The 21,865-nt window shown below is 45.2% G+C and overlaps 1 long non-coding RNA gene across 1 annotated transcript; it reads right to left on the reverse strand.

Moving 5' to 3' along the window:
• Nucleotides 1-1,401: 1,401 nt before the first annotated feature.
• LOC143441048 (uncharacterized) lies at nucleotides 1,402-7,744 on the reverse strand. The gene is made up of 4 exons (XR_013108306.1): nucleotides 7,691-7,744; nucleotides 4,757-4,846; nucleotides 4,466-4,530; nucleotides 1,402-1,711 (listed from the first exon to the last, which is right to left on the reverse strand). It is a non-coding gene; the product is annotated as an uncharacterized LOC143441048 (long non-coding RNA).
• Between the last annotated feature and the right edge of the window lie 14,121 nt (nucleotides 7,745-21,865).

The raw sequence follows: 21,865 nt of genomic DNA on the forward strand, positions 1-21,865 counted from the left end.
GGCTCATTTCACTACTGAAGAAATAACCTATCATCCCAGTTTTACACATGAATGTAACATGCTTACTGTTGTGTTTTATGAAAAGATAAGAGAAACCAGGGATATGTTTGGTGGAGGCCTAGTAAGGTATGGGGGAAGGGCGTGCTTCTGTGGGCCCATGCTGAGGCATCCCTTCCCCCTGAGATACCAGCCACAAGACGGTATAGTGTAGAATGGAGTTTATTCAGGACATGGGGAGGGGAGTTGAGAGGGTAGAAGAGACAAAGGAAGAGAGAGAGGGGGGCCTAAGGGAGTAGAGGCAGGCCATGAGCATGTGGAGAGAGAGGGAGGAGGGGAGTGTGGGAAGAGGGTAGGGGAACAGGAGCAAGAGGAGAGAGCAAGAGAGCAAAAGAGAGAGGAGGGGGCCAGCAGCCCCTTTTATAGTGAGTCAGGCACACCTGACTGTTGCTAGGTAACTGTGGGACAGAGCCTAGACAAAATGCCAATGTCAATGCATTCATGTTCCAGTTACCTTCTCTTGCCTCCTCTTCCATTCCCTCCCAGTCCCAAATAGTTCCCCTACCATTTTCATGTAGTAGGGTTTTTTTTTTGTTTTTGTTTTATGTCTAGATTTGAGTTGTAACAGAAACATGTGATATTTGTCTTGTTGAGTCAGCAATTATTTATTATCTCACTTAACAGGGTGATCCATCCATTTTCTGCCAATTATGTGATTCTGTTTTTCTTCATAGTGGCAGAATAAAGCTTCATTGTATGGATACGTCCTTTACTGTGCATCTGTACGGTCGAGCCATCACCACTCCCTGCAGTGCAGCTTTGACCTGCATCATGGTGAATGTTTTTCATGTATTTATTGGTCAAATCTGTGTAGCTTTAGAGGCTTGCCTGCCCAGTTACTGTGTCTGCGTGCTTTTTATGAAGATTCTTTATATATTCTGGATATCAATTGCCTGTCAGACCAATAGCTAGTGTAGAGTGAAAAATCATAAAGACCATTTTATGAAATATATACAGGCTTTTTCTTTATCCTAGACCTGAGCAAAAGAATGCAGGTTGCAGAAGGCGGAACTGAATGTAAGATTTCAGGCCTTCACTGCCCTGGGATACATTCCGGGTGGAGGACATTATTCCTGAATCAGAGGACACTTGCTGGATTAACATTCCTCAAGCCTCAGGGTGGGAAAGGCCCAAAGCAAGAAGACACATTCCTGACTACAGAGAAAGATGCAAGTCATCTAGGTGGTTCCAAGAACTAGCTAACTTTCTGCTGTTCTTGGTTAACCCCCTCCCTTGAGGTTTTCCCAGTGTTACAGCCTGCTGATGTTCAAAATTTGTAAAACAACCAATCATGTGTAACCACACAAAAATTCCTCCCTTTCCCCACCCTGTGCTATTAAAAAAAAAAAAAAAAAAGCCCCTCAGCTTGCTGGCTTTTTGTCAAATTCTGTTCCTGCGTGGAAAAGCAGTTTGACCATTGGCTAGCCAACTCTCCCCTATAAACCTCTGCTGATTGCATCCAGGTACAGTGTCTTGTGATTTTGGGGTGGCCGTGATTTCCTGAGACTTGAGTAAGGGTCTTCCGAGTTTGGGCGTCTTCATTAGCAATGATGGTCTTCTATTCTGCAGGCAGTCTCTCCTGTAGGCGGTCTCTCCATTCTGGTAAGGGTTTCAGTTACTTTGTCCACTGTTATTTTTTACAGCCACAGGATCCCTGTTTAGAAAAGTGTTCCGTATGTATCTATATATTGAAGCATTTTCTCTGTATCTCCCCTAGTAGTTATAAGTCATATATTAAATCATGGTCAGTGTATTCACACAGCAGCAGAAATGAGGTTAGGTGGATGCTAACTTCCCCTCTGGTTTCCTGTTACCAGGAACTAACTGATCCTGTTTGAAGAGTGACCTGACCAAAGGCCTTGTTGCTCAGCAGTGGTCCCCAGAGGATGCCTACCAGCCAGTCCCACTGTTCCTGGAATAGGAACAGGGGCAACAGGAGAGAGCAACTTAGTTTGGGGTAGGGGTTAAAGAAGCAAAAACAAAACAAAAGAGGGTCACTGGGCCAAGCAGTTGGTGTGCCTCTTTTAGGTATGAAACACTAAGAATTAACTGCAGTAAAATCCGAGGAAGGATTCCGAACGTCAGGATTCAGACCCAGACAAACAGCTCAGGTGCATATCTTACATACCAAAGCAGATCTGGCCTCTAGGTTCTCCTAGCAACCCCTAGTCCCTACCTGTTACAGGGCATGGCTGGAATACCTGCCCTCTACATTGAACTTTCCAGCACAGGTGCTGGGCTTCACCAAAAGCTGCTCTTTCCTATATAATCCAGACATTTTGGTCTCTTCTCTTCTTCTTCTCTTCTCTTCTCTTCTCTTCTCTTCTCTTCTCTTCTCTTCTCTTCTCTTCTCTTCTCTTCTCTTCTCTTCTCCTCTCCTCTCCTCCCCTCCCCTCCCCTCCCCTCCCCTCCCCTCCCCTCCCCTCCTCTCCTCTTCTCTTCTCCTCCTCTCCTCCCCTCCCCTCCCCTCCCCTCCTCTCCTCTTCTCTCCTCTCCTCTCCTCTCCTCCCTCCCCCTCCCCTCCCTCTCTCTCTCTCTCTCTCTCTCTCTCTCTCTCTCTCTCTCTCTCTTTCTCTGCATAAAAGTTCTTTCTCTCTTTCTCTTCCTCCTTCCCTCTGTCTCTCTCCCCGTGGAGACTTCCCTGGCCTTGTTCCTTGGGACCAGTAACTAAACCAGCCCCCACTTTCCCAGCTGATTCTCAACAAACCTACCTATATACACTTTAATTTGGCTTGAATTGGCTCATTTTGTCAAAGGAAAAAGAACTTATTGAAGAATAAAACAATGAATTTGGAGGTGAAAGGACAGCATAAGGTCATTAGTCTCCATTTAAGGACCAGGCCTGATTTTGGAAAGAAAGCCATAAGACAAGAGCTCCAGGAACAGATCATAAAATCCAGAAACAAGGTCATAAAACTCCTTCCCAAAGAACAGACTGGGGATAATCAGAAGAATGGGAAAATATCTTAAGATGGACCATCTGTGCTGGGCAGCCCTATCTCATCCTGTACTTAAATGTTCATGACATAGGAATGCAGACCACTGACCACCTGGCACAAGCCAACCAGAAGCTGACCCCCTATAACCTCCCTAGCACCCACCAATGAAATTTTAGATTACCTAATTCACTCTCTAAATATAGAACTAACATAGTAGCCAATCAAAGTTATACTACTGTCGCCGATTTGGCTCTTGCCAATCCCACTAGAGATTACCTAGTCCTTCTAGAGAGTTCCCTGGTTCCCTATATGAAGGCCTGAAGGCCTTGGTGGGGTGTGAGTGTGTGTCATTTTGGAGAATGGGTGACCACCCGCCCCTCTGCCCCCATGATGGTTGTTTCTTAAGAATAAATGCTCTTTGTCTTTGCATTCTCTCTGAGTCTGGGTGTTAGTATTCTGTCTAAACTCCACCTCCCTAGTTGCCTGGCAACAGCCAGGTATGCTCCTCCCCACAGTTACCTGGCAACCGCCAGGTAGGCCTGACCCACTATAAAAGGGGCTGCTTGCCCCCTCCTCTCTCTCTTACTCTTATCCTCTTAATCTCTTCCTCTTCTTACTCTTACTCTCTTACCCTCTCTGTCCTCTCCCCCACCTTCCTCTCTCTTACCCTCTCTCTACTTCTCTTTTCTCTTAGCTCTTCTACCTTCCTCTCCCCACCTTTGCCCTATCCCCTGAATAAAACCTCCTCCCCCTTGGAACCGCATGGTCTGGAGTGGTCTGTTCTGAGCTACGGTCGGACTTTTTCTTAAAAGAACTAATACTGGGGTCTTCCTTCAGCGATTTTCAGACACTTACAGAGGAGATTGAGGACCGGGGTAATTGTGTAGGTACAGGCACCAATGGGGGATAAAATCCAGTCTCCATTTTTTTTTCCTGCAGCCCCTTAGTGACAGAGGCGGCTGGGAGCATCTCTTTTTAATTTCCACGAGGTAAGATCAAATCTTCTGAGGTTCTTTCATGCTTTCCTCTGACTGAAGTGTTCAAGAGGACTGACTGTTACCCTCTCCAGTAATGACAGCCACAAACACCCCCCACTCCTCCCTCCCAGGAAAATTCTCCACAATGTCCCATTCTGGCAGTGGCTCAAATCTGAAAGACCTGAGCACTCGCCAGCCTATCTCCCTTTAAAGCAGCATAATTCCCTCCAGTCTGCTCAGGGTTAGTCAAAACAAAAGCCCCTGAGGAGGTGCCTGACAATGCTCCTTCCTGCAGTGCCACACAAAAGCACCCACTGCCTGCTGGAACACAAAGGCTAATTTCTGGGCTTGGGGAGGTAACTACACTGTCATTGTGATGTAGAAGAACAAGCTGATGTTTTCCTTTTGAAAAAAAAAAATATCTTGAAATCTCTACCCCAGGGTCCTCTGAGTGGAGCAGGTCTGGGAATTCCAAGATATTATCTGCCTTACCTCAAGGCGTCTGTTAGTTGAAAGAGGTCTTCTCTACTTATCCCAGGGCTAGGAGGATCCTGAGCCTGCAACAGAGGAACCCAGTTTCTGGCAAAGGCTCCAACACTCACTGTATTGCCTTTGTAGGATTTCAGATCTCAGTCCAAACTTAAAATTGAAAAATCCCACTGTCCCAGGACACATTCTAGAAGGAGCACATTCCTGAGTCAGAGGACACTTGCTGGAGTAACCTTCAGAGGAAGAAGGGAGAGGCTGATTAACATTCCTCAGACCACAGGGGAGGGAACCCACCTGCGGTATGAGAACGGCCCAGAGCACATTCCAGAAGAGGAGCCCAGGATGAGAGGTAGTCAAGAAGCCAGGCCCTTAACCGTAATAAACCTGGGCAAACAGAAGACATTCATTGTCATAAAAATAATGTGTGAATCCAAATCACCTAGAGAGACCCGACCTGAGAAGGTCAGCCTTTGTGGTTGCCTGTATAAAAACTGTCCCCAGAGTGGCGCACACCTTTAATCCCAGCACTTGGGAGGCAGAGGCAGGCAGATTTCTGAGTTCGAGGCCAGCCTGGTCTACAGAGTGAGTTCCAGGACAGCCAAGGCTATACAGAGAAACCCTGTCTCAAAAAAAAAAAAAAAAAAAAAAAAAAAAAAAAAAAAAAAAAAACCTGTCCCCAGCTTTGGCTCGGGGTTCCTCCTGTCTGCATACACGGGAACCCCAGTGCACTGGTTATCATTATCATTAAACCTCATGCTTTTGCAGCGAATCCCCTGTCTGTGAGTGTTTCTGTGGGAGCGTGTCCCCCAGTTTTGGATCTTTGGGTCCAACAGCTTCTTGGAATTTTCTTAGGTTAATGAAGCCTCTGATGAACCTTACAATTTAGGGATTAATATTTTGTTTAAAAGCAAAAAGAGAGAAGAAAAAAATAGTCTGGTTACTTAACCAGAGACTCTTTGAAGGTTCTCAGCTGCTCAGGTGCAGCAACTGAAGGAAGGTTGCTTGGAGCAGGGTCTGGGAGAGTCTTTAAACTCAATGTGGGGTCACTTGCATAAAATGGCAATGGAGAGGGGACTAGAAAGAGGAGGAGGGGAAAGAAATGCAAACTCTGGATAGTTTTGGAGGAGGCATGAGGCATGGATACCTGATTCCAAGAAAAAGTCAGAAACAACCTTGCACAAAGACTGCTTCTGCAGGGACATGTGTGTGTCCAGGACTTCCTAACTTTGGATGGCTGCTACTCTCGACACTAATGACAACTGTTCAGATGCCATGCACCAGTCCTCGGCAGCTCACTTTACCCACACCTGTTCCTGTTTGCAGCCTGAAATGCAATCTTACTCTGTGGTGGCCTCAGTGAGCCTTCCCCTTCCATTTTATCTCACACACAAAGGTACTTTGGGCTTTTTGAGGCAGGGTCTCAACTAGCTCAGGCTGGCTCCCAACTCTCTCCTTCTAGCTGAGGATAACCTCAGACTCATAACCTTCCTGCTTATACCAACCAAATGCTGAGATCACAGGTAAATCAGGCTCCAAATAAGCCCCAAATATTTATAGAATTTATGTTATTTAGGTTATGTACCAAATTGTGTCTCCACCTATACTCCAAAGTTCTAACCCCCAAGACCTCAGAATATAGCAGAATTATAGAATCACCACACAAACACAGTGATTAGTTAGGGGGGCACTCGGGTGGGGTGCCTCTGTCATGAAGCATGATAGTGGTCTTCACTGGAGGAGGGCAGGAACAAAGTCTTTCCTAGAACGTTCTGAGGGTGTGTGGCCCTGACAGCACTTTATCCTAGACTCTAGCACTGAGAGACAATAAATATTCACTGTTTACCTAAAAGGTCTTATGGGTGTTAATTATACATGATATCAGACTTCACTGTGTTTTCATAAATGTATTGTTAATCTCACAGATATGAGAAGAAAGACCACTGATCCAAATCATGGCCAAATTAATTAAAGTAATTAAATTAAAGTAACTTTTTTTTTTTTTAAATTGTGTACATAGGCTGTCTCCCCCTAAGGTGGGGCTCAAGAGATCAACCTTAGGCATGGGTAAGACAGGATCTTTACAGCTCAGGAGCAGGGGCTTTCCAGATGAGGGATTGGGTGGACAAATAGGCGGGGTTACAGGAGAATATAAACAAGTTGGTCATAACAACTTCCTGAAACAAAGGCATGTTTGCAAGGTGGTCACAACAAAGTGGTCACAACAAGGTGGTCATAATAACCTTTGAGACACAGGCACGGTTGCCATTTTCTGGAACAAGCAGTACAGAGCCATTCGTAGTCAAGGTTACAGGTGGGACATAGCCCAAAGCTTGAGAAACTGATTACTTATACATGGAAAGGAATCTAGTTTGTTTTTACTATAAAATGGCTTTCAAGACCAAGATGGAGGCAGGCTGGCTTATCAGTATTTGAGTGCATTCACCCTCCATTACCCTCTTCCACTGGTCCCTTCTTCGTGATTAGTCCCCCCCTCTTCTTTCAAAGCTTGTGGATGTTGGAGCTATGAGCTCTCTCCTCCCATCTCCAATGAGTTTAAGGTTACTTACTCCAATGAGTTTAAGGTTAAGGGTGAGTTGTAATTGCAAGGGCATGGGCAACTTACCAGTACTAAGAAACTGCTTCTTTCTCCCATGAACTTCCCAGAGATCCAGAGGGATGGGTGGGGCCTCAGGAGCTCCTCTCTTCTGGCAACTATTAACTGTCTATATAAATCCAGGGAGGGGTATGGCCTTGTGAACCCCTCCCCTTCGTGACAAGATGTTGATGAGGGACCCACAACTGAACAGCTCTTGTCTAGGTAAGAGACAATAATTCCCTGCTGTATAAGTGACTCAGTTTGTAGCATACTGTTGTTGAATCTCTTAGAAACTAGAATTTCTAAGAAGTCATCAGTTAAAATAATTTCAGGTTGTGGATATCTGTCACTATGAAACAATCTACTTAATTCACACTTGTTCCTGCCTAGAACTCTGTCGTGGTAATAATTAATATCAGTCAGGGGTTTCTACTTTGCCTTGGATCATTTAGTTCCCAGATAAAAGACATAAACCTTTATAATTATGATAAGCCTGGGCAGATCTCAGTCCTCTGTGATATTTAGTCTACTTCCCTGTCAATAATCCTGAGTTATAATTTGCCACAATCTGCCTAGGCCACTTTTACGCTAATTGGCCAGCCCTCATGGCCACATTTTCATGATTCACTTACCCCATGATGTCTTCTCCTCTCTCTTCCTTCTCCTCTCTCTACTCAGCGTTTCTGCCTCAGACCTCAAGCCCAGGAACTGAAGCTCCGCCTACCTCTTGTCTGCCCAGCTATAAGGCCATCTTTATTGACCAATCAGGGATAACTTGGGAGAAGGGCAAGGTTACATAGCTTCTCTTGGTGTACAATGAGGATCTCCTTGTCCCAGAGGCCAACAGGGCCAGTATTTAGCATCATAATATATGGCAAGAGACCATACCTCAACTGGATCTACTAATGGCTTGTTCTTCATTGATTTTTACCAGAGGCTGTTCCCATTCCAGTCCCAATAGCTTAGACTGTAAGTCAGGAAGCATGGCACCTTGGAATACAGGCACGCCACTTTTGTATTCCTAGAGAAAGGCTATTTTTCTTTTTTTTCAGGAATCAAGTCTTTAAGGCTGGTGGCCTTAAAGATCAGTATCACATGCTTCCTGTCATCATATCCTGTGACAATTCAAAACCACTCAGCACTGTGGTCTCCATAGTCTCTTCTGACATGTCTGTCAGTATCTCACTTAGCATTGCCTAAGGGGTCTGAAGCATTCTATCAGTCTTTAAAGCATTTCAAAGCATCTGGATGTGTTAGTTCACACTCATCAGCCCAGAACACTCAGAAGGGAAAGTCAGAAGGACTAGGAGTTTGAGATCATTTGGTGACATAGTGAGTTTAAGGCCAGCCTGTGCTGCATGAGACCCCATCTGACCGAAAAACAATCCACAGATCTCCTCACCAGCAAAGACTTAGGAGGCTGGTATGGAGACCTGTGCCTGTGATCCCAACACTTGGGAGGCTGACACAGGAGGATTGTCAAAGGTTCCTGGCCATGTAAGACTACAGAGTGAGGTCCTGTCCCCAAAACACAGAAATAGAAAAATGAAGCCCTCAGTCTCGTTGATCAATTATCCAAGGTCAAGTTTTTTTTATTAAAAAACCAACCAAACAACCAAGCAGCAGTTCGCTGTGGATGGAGCTGAATGGTGGAGCTGACCATGTGCAAGGCCTTCTTTGATCCCCAGCACCAATACGGGGGGGGGGGGGGTTGGTGCATTTAATTTTGGATTGCAATTAGTTATAGATTGCATAAAAATCGAGATAGCCATTTTGGGTACCACAAAATCCCAGGTTTGCAAAGACCCATTTGTAATGGGATAGCTTCATTTATGTCCTGACTCTTCACCTCAGTCCTGGACTGCAGAGTGTTCTCCCCAAACCCAAGCACTTTCTGGAACTTCAGACTGTAATATTATTTGCAAATAGGGTCTTCAAGCATATAAAGAGTTAAGATGATAGCACACTGGCGTGTGACTGGGTCCTGGTTAAAAGAAAAATGACATGGACCCATCGGTCTTCCTAGGCCAAGTGACTGTTAAGGCCAAGGAAACCAAAGATTGCTAACAAACACAGAAGCCAGAAAAGGCAGGAACAAACTCCTCCCTGTGGGCTTCACCTTCGTTTTTAAACCTCCAGCCATTTGAAGTGTCTGGGTTCTGTACTGTGTATCCACGCTGGCCTCCCTGTCCTCTATCTTCTGCACAACCCAGCAACACCCATGCATCTAGACTTAGGTAAAACAAAGCCAGGGGGAGTCTTGTTTTCTCAGTCCCAGGCCACTGCTGTCTCCTGCTGATTATCAGTGTCCCCAGGGTAGGGTACTGCAGACCCTGTCTGTGAGTGTGTGGAGGTGGAGCAGAATGTGGAGGGATAAGCGGATTGGGGGTAGGGGTGGACAGTGCAGCTTCAGCATCTCTGTAAATTATCCAGGTGCAATTCATGACATTTGTAAAGTTGAAGGGCAAAAACTGTGGCTGGGTGAGTCTTCAGATTCCATTTTTTTCCCCATCTCCAAAATCTCATATATGTGATATTGCTATTCGTACAAGAAGGGCTTAAAATTGAGCACACACAGCAACTCCCTCAGCCTCTCTACAAGACCAAGGATGGGTGGAAAATTTCACTTTCTGGCCTGTCCTCCCTCAGACACAGGGCCTATCTAAGAGCACTGCTACTTCTCAGTTCAGTTGGCAACCTGAAGTTCCTTCCTGGCTTCCCAGCAAGGAGGTTTCACATGGTTCCCCTGAGCAGAGGAATGCACAGTCTGCCAGGCCCCCTGATGCCTGTGGGCTGACTGCAGTAAGGATTTGCTGAGGCAGAGGGGAGCGCTCTTCAGGTGACTGCTGTGTCTCAGCCTTTTGCCAACTTTGTCCGGCATACAGACTATTGCCTCAATTCCCCACAGTCCAGCTGTGACCAGCTACCACCTTGTGCCAAATGTGCAGAAGGAGTGACAATGAAGAATATCTTGTGTCTGCTCGGGAACCAGGCCTGGCTTCATGCTGGCTTCACTCCCAGACTCCCTGCCCAGTGAGCCAGCTCACACTGATGGGCTCTGCAGCTGCTCTCTGGGGAAGTCTTTGCTTGGAATTCTCAGTGTCTCTTGATTGTAGACAGAGCTGTTTCATCATCATTGTTGAAGTTCTTATTTGCTGCATGGAGCTGCATCACCACCAGTCCAGAAAGGATGGCCTCCGTTGGCACCAGTAAGACAACAGCATGCACTTGGAGACTAGCGTCTCCACAAGTTCCTCAAACCAGAGTAACTTAATCTGGCATCGTAATACTTGTGAGACAGTGCTACATCCGAGGCATCCGCTTAACCTGAGGCTCGTGGAATCATCTGTTCGTCTGTCTATCTACTTCGTTAGAGCAGTTTTAGGTTCCCAATAAAACTGAGCAGAAAACTCAAAGATCCCTTGTATATACCCATACATGCAAACTCTCTCATTAGTAATGCCCTGTATTAGAATGGCACATTTGTTACATTACCTAAATCTGCATCAAAATATCCATGACATCAGAAGTCAGTGTACACTGGGGCTCCCACCTCATCATCATCATCATCATCATCATCATCATCATCATCATCATCATCTATCTTCCATTACAGTTTCACATTCAACACCTATAATTTTCCCAGAATCCTTTATGCTCTGCTCACTCACTGTTCTCTCACCCCACAACACCCCAAAACTGCTGAACCCTTTGCTGCCTCTTACTTTTTGTCTGTTCTGGAGTGTTACAGATTTTGAATCACATAGCTACAGATTTTGAATTATACACATAAACAAGCCTTTACAGTCGGCTTCTTTCCCTAACTCTGGGTTTCCTCCTGACTCTTGATAGAGCCGTGGCTCCGGCTGCTTTGTAACATACGTGAGTGTGAGTTGGAGGTTGGGCCTGCCTGCCCCTCCTGCAAACTTGAGGCCACAAGCTTATCTCATGTCCCATCCCTCCCTTCCATCCAGCAGCAATTAGAACAAGAACTCAGAAGCAAGAGGATGTCACAGAGTTCAACTGTGTATTTATTTAAATTTACTAGAAGCTCAGCATTTCTTCGGGGGGGGGGGGAAGTGAGTATTATCCACTGGTTATGTGGCAGATGTTATATACAAGTTGTATATACCCATACATGCAAACTCTCTCATTAGTAATGCCCTGTATCAGAATGGCACATTTGTTACATTACCTAAATCTATAGTCCATATTTTAATGAACCCATTTAAATAACATATATATTATGCAGTACTTTGCAGAGGAAACAGACGTTGGACTATTTCATTTGTAATGAAACTCTAGAGTCTGTCACAATGCTCAAGAGGCAGGGCCCGAGAACAGGTTGTGAGACATTATTTTTCCCTACTTGCCTGAAATAAGACAGACTTACTTTTCCCATCAACCACTTGGTTTCTATTTTGCTGTAAACACCATAAAGCAAGATGGTTGATTTGATAAAGTATTCCATCTATTACATGTACAAACCCTTAAATATTGTATTGCCACATAGAATTTACTGTGAAGTGCAAGGTAGCCAGCATGAGGGATGAGACTCACAATGGCCTCATGAACCTGTGTTTCATTACCTAGAAAGCTGTGGAAAGTTGTTTGTTGTTTATGTTATGAGAAGATGAAGAAACCCAGATCAAAGACTTGTCTCTGTAACTCACATTTAGAAAGGAAGAGAAGGCAAGGGATAGGTGCAGTGAAAGAAGCCAGAAATGTCTCCTTTATTCTGAATTTACCCTTTGCTTTGCACCAGGCTCAGTGTAAGCATATAGCAAGCAAGTATTTGGATGGATGGATGAATGGATGGATGGATGGATGGATGGATAGATGGTGGATGGATGGATGGATGAGTGGGTGGACTAGTTTCCAAATGAACGACAACCTCTCTTTTCTCTAGGTTCAAAGACCTAGACAGGCTCAGAGACAGCACATACAGGTAACTGAGAGGAGTCACAGAAATTACACAGAGTTGGAGGATGGCAAAAGCAGACCAAGTTCAAGTGGCACCCTCTGTCTATTCCTCTAGTTATTACCCCATCCTCTTCTCTGTCCTTACAGCTGGAAATCTGCCCTGCTATCACTATACCAGCAGGGGGCAGCAGAGAAGAGTAAATGTAGGTTCCTGCCCCTGTGAGCTGTACCCCACACTGTACCCCCCAGTCTCCAAGCCCCACACAAACATCTAAGATGTTTTCCTCACTTATGTACTTTTAAAGGTTATGTGGGAGGTGTGTGTGGGTGGGGGGCAGAGGTAGAGGTAAAGAGTTGAAAATTTAAAGTGTGTTCGTTCACTGTATATTCTTGGTGGTTTCTCTCCACTGAATTGGTCATCACACTGCTGGTACCACATGCTACTTAAACCTTGTTTATCAAAAGACAGTAGAGTTTGAATGGATAAATAGGCAAGTAGATTAGGCATCATCACTGGGATCCCCATCTACTGGCTGCTGTTGGCATCGTCACCCCCCACCCCCCAGGGAAGGGGGAGAGACAGATCATGTTTATGTACAACGTTCACAACTTTAAGATGACTTTCAATCCTTCATCTGATTTTTAGCTTAACTAAAACCTTTTGAGAGGATGCATATTAGGAAATTTTTACACTCTGGATAACATGTGCCAAAAAGAACTGTAGCTTCAGAGCTGTTCACCCAACTATTAATCAAGGGAAAAGGAAGGAATAGAGACTTGTACAGTGCCTGGAGAGTTCAGGAGAATCAGGTGATAGGAGCTAGAAAAAAACATCTTCTGCCAAGAAAGTTATAGCCTCAGTTTCCCCACCCCTCTGTACATGAATTATTCTTTTTTAAAAGATTTATATATTTTATGTATATGAGTACACTGCAGCTGTCTTCAGACACACCAGAAGAGGGCACCAGATCTCATTACAGATGGTTGTGAGCCACCATGTGGTTGCTGGGAATTGAACTCAGAACCTCTGGAAGAGCAGTCAGTGCTCTTAACCTATGAGTCAACTCTTCAGTCCATGAATTACATTCTTAATATAATGTAAGCAGTGAATTAATCCAGTGGATGTATTTTTTTTAATACTTTATGATAGTCCCCCAATAATCACACAGAGAAACCAAGATTTATTTAAAATTGCCACTCAATAGCTGAGCAGTTAAATGCTTACCTTCTATGCTAATCTGGCTGTCTCCCAGCCCCCTCCCAGGATACTTGCATATTATTATTGATCTGGTTCTTTGGGCTTCAGGTGTGTTTCCATGATCTTTCTCTGGACCCCTTCCTTCCAGCTCCAATGTTCCATCCTCCAGGATGATCTGAATCTCCCTCTCACCCTTTATCCCTCTCTCCCTCCTTTGATTGGCGATGTCCTGCCCTATTCTCCATTCTGCCCAGCCATTGGGTGATCAACACTTATTGACAAGGCAGAGAGTAAATGGTAACAATTGTTTACACAAATTTGAGACAGGAGATTCTTGGTATAAGCATTTAAAGGTGCCGGATTGAAACACAAGGGCAGAGAGATCAGCATTTGAATAACTCAAAAGTAAACTTTACACAGGACACAAAAACATGCCTACACACCTGTTTTCCACCAGCTGCTGGGAAACCTATTTAGCATTTTAAAGTGTTACCAGAAGTTTTGGGGAGCTCCATGTAGGCTGCCATATGTTACCATGGACATTGGGGTCTCCTCTTGGGATATTAATCTTACCCATAAGAGATTTTAAAAGCAGACTCATTAGGATACCCTAGGGCAATTTTATTAGCATTTGAGAGAAAGCAACAGAGCAGGCAAGCTGCTCAGAGGAGGAGATGAAAAAGGTGAAAAGAAAGGTATATGGGTTAGGCTAGCATGTTTAGCAGTAGAGGCTTAGCAAAAAGCCACGGACACCTAGGCTGATGTTTACTTTTCAAGCGATACAGAGGAAACGGGAGTCGGGATATAAAGTGGCAATGCCTCTAAGGCTACCTTAACAGAAGGAAAAACAAACTTGGCAGGAGACAAGATCAGAAGTTCACTCACTCACTCGTGTGCTCAGACCCAGGTTCCAGGCTAGATTATCCAGTTATCATTGCAGGCTCCTGCAAGCCTACGTCTGTCGACTGCAGCGTGGTGTATGCTAGCTCACAGGCTGTTGCAAGCCTGCCCCTTGGCTAAAGTAAGGTATAAGTTCATTGGCAGGCTGAAAATTGCTGTTTCCCTGAAGTATGTTATAGGAATATTGCCAAAATGAGGGCACTTGGCTTTGGGCAAACATCAAAGCTCTTTACCGAAAGTCGGTATATGTCCCCTTGTCTTAGAGATGAGTAAAACGAATTTGTAGGTATCATTTCGTTTTCTAAAAGTCCAAAAATAAAGATCAAACATTAGAATTTATGCCGTCTTACCCTTGATTGGTTCTTTCTTAGTGTTACTTTCCGCATCTGTGGAACTCTTGGCAGTATTAGCAGCTGTCATTTACAAGGGAGCACTATGTTCACATATTGGCTTAAATCCTGCTTATGCATCAACTCAGTTAATCCTCTGCAAACTCCATGAGATGGATGGGCATCATTATTATCCCATTATAGAGGTGAGGAATCTGGAATAAAACGAGGCTCTGGAGCTACCAGTGGTATAGCTATTATGAAAGCCAAGTCCCAGAATCTTCAAACGACACGGTAATGACTCAACACAAGGCCAAGGTGGGGTTTCGTGCTGTGAGCCCTCTCCCCTTCATCCTGTTCTTCTGGACAGGGTTCAGCAAATAGTTAGTGAAGATTACACTCAAGATTACAGACACCCTGGAGGAATGTGAACAAGGTGGTCATGACCTTACCTCAGTGCTATTAGAGACTGCTTAGAGACTTTTAATGGGGGAAACAGAGTGGCGCTTTATTCCACCACTCTCTGGACTCCAGTTGGCAATACAGCTCTGGGAGCTGAGAAAAGAGATGGATGACCCACCTGGAAAGATAGGAGGTCAGTGAAGCCTAGGGTACCTGAAAAATGCCGACGGGAAGGGATCAAAGAAGAGAGAAAAGAATGTGTCACCTACCCGTTTCATTCCAAGTACTAGAAGGTATAAAATACAGCCGGGCCTCAGAGAAACCCCAAACCAATACCATGTTCATGGGACCATAGAGATGTAGCTTCTTCCTATTGTCTCCTCGATCACCTTCAGATTTCCCAAGCTGCATATGCATGCATATGTCATATATACACATGCATGTATGCATGTTCACATGTATGTGGATACACATGTGTCCACATGCATGTGGAAGCCCAAGATTGGCATGAGGATCTTTCTCAATCACTCTTCACCTTCTTCCTTGAGGCAGGGTCTCTCACTGAACCCCACTTGCCAGGATGGACTAGCTAGCTTGCTTTAAGGATGTCATCTTTACCCTCAAGCCATAATAACAGGTGAACTACTACATCCACCCAGTGTTTCCATGGTTTCCAAGGGTCCAAATTCTGATCTTCATGCTCACACAGCAAGTACTTGGCTGACAGAAAGAGCCATCTTCCCAGCCCTAACTTCTCATAGTTTGTGTCTCTTCTGGCCATGGTAATGCTAGATTCTACAAGCTTGGACCTTCCATGACCCTGCCTCTAGACCACACACCAAACAATCTATTAACTCAAGTAGTCACCACTGTAACAGATACAGGACAGTGCCCCTGGTCACCTCCAGCCCACTGAGAAAAATAGAAATCTACACATCTGGGTTTTGTTGCCATGGGTTTCCAGGTATCAATTAGATGCACCCACATAAAGAAACATATGGTCAGCAGGGGAGCTACTTTCTTTTTCTCTTTGGGGAGCTTCTGCTAGCTTCCAGGATCAGACAGACAGAGGCTCCAGCACAGATAGCATCTCATGAACACAGTTTTGAATGCAGGGATATGCCGGGAGCCAAGCCCAGGAAATTACCTGCTGTTCTAAGAGAACCTCAGGAAATTACCTGCTGTTCTAGAAAGACTAGTCAGTAAAAGGTTAAGAACAGGCGTTTGCAGGTCTCAGGTCCCAGGAACTTAAAGAACGTCTGGCATTTCCTGGGAGCCAGTTACCACAATGGGATGGTCTAGGGCAATAAGGATATGACAGTGGACTGGTCTTAGACAGTAAGGATTCCATAGTGGGATAGCCCTAAGCAATGTCCCTCGCCCAAACTTCCCATTTTGCTGTGTCCTTATAAACTGCCTCCAAAATTAAAGTTTCAGAGCTTGATCAGAACCCCAGACTTGCTCTCATTCTTTGTGTCTCTTGTCCTTTCATTCTTTCGCCCCCTTCCCTAAGGTCTCGCCGAATCCCCGCGGGCTGGGGCAGAGATAGTCTAGTCCTGGACCCAAAATAAAATGATAAGTTTATATTATCTCCTTCCCTCCCCCTTCCCTTCCTTGTGGTATGTGGTGTGGTGTGTGTTTGTGTGTATGTATATATGTTTGTGTGTATGTATGTATGTATATATGTTTGTGTGTATGCATCTGTCTGTGTGTCTGTCTGTCCATCTGTGTGTCTAACTGTTTGTCCATCTGTCTGTCTGTTGGTCTCTGTGTGTGTATCTGTGGGTGTGTCTGTATGGCCTGTCATTTTCTACCTTAATTTTTCAAGACATAGTCCCTCCTTTTATCAGGAGCTTCCATTTTTGGCTATACTGGCTGGTGAGTGAACCATAAAAATCTGGCTAGCTCTGCCTTATCACACCATGGTCACAGATGTGAGTGACTAAGCACAGTTCTTACATGTGTGGTAGGAACTTGAACCCATGTCTTTATGTTTGCATAGTAGGCATTTTACCTCCCCTCTACCCTATGCTATGTAACAGAAGCCCTGACCTTGAACTACGGATCCATGCCCCTCTAACTCAGAGTGCTAGCTCCCTCCCTCTTATCTGCCTTTCTTCATTTTTGGGGACAGACCTCAAACTCATAGCTTCCTGCTTCTGTTCTCAGCTGCTGTGTGTCATGGCACCTGACTAAGGCACCATGTTCCTGTCCTCACTGCTCCACTTGGCAGCTTAGCTGTAGGAGCTCAGCTGATGTGTCAGCTCTATATTGTCTTGAGACGTGATCCCAAATGTTTGTAATCAATTTTTTTAGCCTTATAATAGCGTCTTATGAATCCTCTAGTTTCTGAGTTGACTTCTCTTCTGCTTAAAAGTCTGACCAGCTCTGATTGAACCACCTACTCCCTAACGTTATTCAGAAAGAAAGGACCTGAAAAAAAAAATTACTTTCAACTATCCCTTTGCCTCTCTGCCCATGGAATGCCTTTGCCCTGGTTGTTCACTGGAAAAGGTGGAAGCAAATGGGAGAGCCAGTAAGTAATAAGAGTAGAACAGGAGAACGAGCCAAGCAGGGAGCCTGTGGGCTTGCTCGGGGGAGTCCAGGGTGCACCTAGACTGCAGAGCTAAACCAGAAAGATCTGAGTCTGCAAGGCCAGATCACACTAGGCCACGATGACATTTAAAGCACCAGTAAGGAGTTTTGATCACTCTTTAGAACAGGTGGAAGCTGATGAAAGGTTGGCCATTTTGCTGGTGAGCCTAAACTCTAATGGCTAAGCCATCTCTCCAGTCACGATGGAAGATTTGAAAATTAAGTAATTTTGATTTCAAGCCCTCCATGGTGGTCCATGTCTAGAATCCCAGTACTCAGGAGGCAGAGGCCGAGATATTCAAGGCCATTCAACCCCAGCTAGGTCTACATAGTAAGTTCCAGGCAAGCCACAGCTACATACCAAGATCTCATCTAAAATAGAAGAAGACATATAGATTTAGACTAAACCCTTCTTGACTGCAATCTGGAATCTGCTGAGGCAGAGAAGACCTGTGCTTCGTGGTTGGCTGTCATGTGGGTAGTGGTGAGGCAGCCTGGATTTAGTGAGTGGTAGGGAGGATTTGGGAGTTGACCCAAGAGGTTTCTAGCAGGCACAGTCATCTAGAAAAGCCCACATTTTCAGAACATATTCACAGGGGGCAGATCCAAGTTTTTAGTGCCTGAAATTGATAAAACATGGTGCTCCTATACAATACAAATAAAAATTCAAAATTAAGTACGAAAGCGAATATTTTAATAAAATGCCGAGGAGCTATCAAGCATTCTAAAATGTGCAGGACTGAGGGATTCTCTGATATGTCTCTCTGGTGGTTTTCCCCTTGTGTTTGGCTTGAACCTTTGGCCCTCTTTTCAGAGCAGTGTTTCTGCATAAGTGTTCCACACTGACACAGCCTGGAGCCACAAGCCAGGTCCACATCGAGGGATACCATCTACCTCAGAGCCTTCTCATCTCTCTGCTTCAGGAAAGGTGACATGGAGCATGTGCCACAGGGGTTGGAGTCACGGGTGCAGGATGTCCTTTATGGGGCTGGGGGTGGCACTGGAAAGAGCTATTTACACACAAGTATGCCGGAGAAGGCAAAATTAACCCACAGAAGTGACATAGACCACTATGAAAGAGGCTGAGGCAGGAGGATTACAAGTTTAAGACTTGCGTGAGCAACTTCATGAGCCGGTGCCTCAAACAGTGAGAAAGAAGACTGGGACTACAGCTCAGAGGTAGAGCTATAGTCTGTATGTAGCATGAGTGAGACCATAGCTTCAATCTCCAGTGCATAAAATAAGAGGAGAGGAAGGGAGGGGAAGAGAACACAGGAAAAAGAAAGCCAGTATTTTCCAGTTTGATGCATTCAGTCAGCTCCAAAATAGTCCATGGTCACATTTTTAAAAAGTCACAAGAATAAACCTCAAGTCCTCTCCTTACCTGGATGGGTTGCTTTTGGGCACACACAGTCTGCTATATTTGAACATGTTGCTTTGTTCCAAACACATTGTCTACACAGCTGTCTCTGCTTAAACAAAAGAAAACAAAAATACAAAAACAAATAAATACCCCCCATCCCACCCTGGCTTTCCTAGATTAAAAAAATAAATAAATAAAAAATAAAAACAGCCTTCCTGTGTCTTGGGGTCCCCGATTCTCTTCCTATTCCATCTCTTCCCCCACCCCCATCCCCTTCCTCATTTCTCTTTCTTTCCCCTTTGAGACACAGTCTCACTATATGGCTCAGGTTGACCTGGAACTTGGGATCCTTCTTCTCCTAGGCCTGACTCCTGGCATTTCAGATGTGCTGCTCTGTGTGTAACTTGGGGGTTGATGTGTTTATTAAATGATAAAGAGAAGAGGGGATATGTTTTGGTGGATGCACAGTAAGGTATGGGGAAAGGGGTATCTCTGCAGGCCCATGCTGAGGCATCCCTTCCCCCTGAGGGACCAGCCACATGATGGTATAGTGTAGAATAGAGTTTATTCAGGGCATGGGAAGGGGAGTTAAGAAGGTAGTAGAGGCAGAGAGAGAGAGAGAGAGAGAGAGAGAGAGAGAGAGAGAGAGAGAGAGAGAGAGAGAGAGAGAGAGAGAATTTTTTTTCAAAGCACACAGCCCAGTTTTATTAGGACAGAAGCACACAGCCTTGGGTCCTCAAATTCACATCCCACTCTAATCTTCCCTCAGTGGACAGAGGCCACTGTGAAGGTAGGGTACGCCCCATCTGACTGTGGGCACCCACGGCTCCACAGAAGACCACCTCTGCAGGGGCCTCCTCATGCCTGGCTCAACACCAGTGATGTAGAACCCATGCCTCAGTCATTCAGTCTAATGTCTGACCTGCGCACTGTCTTGGACTGCGTTATCAAAGCATGGTTTTTGCCATGGCCTGGGCTACTTTAAACACTTTCTTCTCCTTTGCATCGGGCCCCACGTGGTTCAGGGCAAGCTTCAGCCAGCGCTGTTCAGTCTGGGACAGGTACTCTTCATACTGCTCCCCACGTGCCACCTCTGGGTGCTGCAGAGGAGAGGGGGAGGGGAAGGGAGAAGGAGAGAAGGAGAGGGAGGAGAGAGACCAGCCATGAGCACATGGAGAGAAAGGAAGGGGGGGAGGGGCTAGAGGACAGAGAGGAAACACGAAGGCAAGAGCAAGAGAGAGAAGAGGGGGCAAGCAGCCCCTGTTATAGTGAGTCAGGGATACCTGACTGTTGCCAGGTAACTGTGGGGCAGAGCTTAGACAAAACGCTAACAGGGGTTCTCATTTCTGATCACATATTTGTCATGCAAATTTGGTTAAATTAAAGTGCTTTACTTTTCTTTTGTTAATCTGCCCTGTGCGTGCGCGCACGTGCATCAGAGTGTGTGTGTCTGTGTGTCTCTGTGTGAGTGTGTGTGTCTGTGTGTCTCTGTGTGAGTGTGTGTGTCTGTGTGTCTCTGTGTGAGTGTGTGTGTCTGTGTGTCTCTGTGTATGTGTGTATGTGTGTGTGCGCGTGCGTGTGCATGTACACGTGGGGTGCAGAGGTCCACCTTAGATGTTGTTCTTCAATAGCAATCCATTTTCTAAGACAAAATATTTTCTAAGACAAAGCCTGCAGCCCACTGTTTAGGCCAGGCTGCCTGGCCAGCAAGCACTAGGATTAAAAGGGAATACATGCCCAAACTTAAAAAAAAATAAGTGTGTATGTGTGTGTGCATATTGTAATCTAAAAATCATTTCGTTTTTGTTTTTTGAGACAGGGTTTCTCTGTGTAGCCCTGGCTGTCCTGGAACTCACTCTGTAGACCAGGCTGGCCTCGAACTCAGAAATCCGCCTGCCTCTGCCTCCCAAGTGCTGGGAGTAAAGGCGTGTGCAACCACCGCTCAGCCGTTTCTTTTATGTTTTTGAGAGAATAGTATAATCACGTCATTTCCCCTTTCTGTTGCCCTCCCTCCCAACCCTCTCACAGTTCTCCTTGCTCTTTTTCAAATTCAGGGGCTCATTTCTCATTAACTGTCACTACACACATAGATGCTTTATATGTGTATGACATATATTATACATATATATTCCTAAGTAGAACCTGCTCGTCTGTATGATTACTTGTACATATGTTTTCAGGGCTGACTGTTTGGTATTGGATAGTCAATGGATGTGCTTTCCCCTGAGGAAGACTGTCTTCCGCTCTCGGCATTAACTTAGTTGCCTGTGGTTTTTTGTGGAGGTTGCGGCCTCGTGGGCTTTCTGTCATCCACATTAGCATGTCTGTTGTTGTCCTTGGTGAAATTTTATGGGTACAGCTTGTGACATTCCTAGAAGACACAGCCTCACAGCAAACTCCCTGTTCTTCAGGGTTTTACAATCTTTCTGGTGTAGGAATTGTATTGTAGATGTACCGGTTGGGATTGAGCTTCATAACTCTGCATTTTGATTGGCTGTGGTTTTCTGTAATGGTCTCCAGCTATTGCAGAGAAAACTTTCCTTGATGAGGGGGACGACTATTTATCAGTTGGTATAAGGACAAATGTTTAGAATGTAGTTAGAGATTATGCTGGTTCAGTAAAGTGGTGGGTGATTGTAGGTTCTCGTCCAGGATCCGTGATTTCACTAGCCCAGTGTAGCTGGCTAGGGTCACAGTACCAGGCATGTTCTCCTTGTTGAGCAGGTCTTATGTCCAATTAGAGAGCTGCTGGATATTGCCAAGGTATGGGTGCCAGTTAGGGACATCATGCCATGCTGGTTGTTGTTATGGTTCATGAGCATCAGAGCTGGGTAGGGCTGTTGGCTCTTTTCTCTTTTGGAAGTTTGTATACACCTTCTGGTACCATGAGAGCTAGCTAGTCCTCAGGGAGGAGGCTTTCAAGCTTCTCAGTGGCCCCTGGGCCTTGTGTCTTCAGCAACAGGGACCTACCTTCTACCTTCCACCTCTGAGTGGCAACCACTGACAATAACAATAACCCATATGTTTTAGGAATCTCCCGAAAAACACTGGCCAAACACACACACACACACACACACACACACACACACACACACAC

The sequence above is a fragment of the Arvicanthis niloticus genome, chromosome 30 (assembly GCF_011762505.2).
Source record: "Arvicanthis niloticus isolate mArvNil1 chromosome 30, mArvNil1.pat.X, whole genome shotgun sequence".
Taxonomy (NCBI): domain Eukaryota; kingdom Metazoa; phylum Chordata; class Mammalia; order Rodentia; family Muridae; genus Arvicanthis; species Arvicanthis niloticus.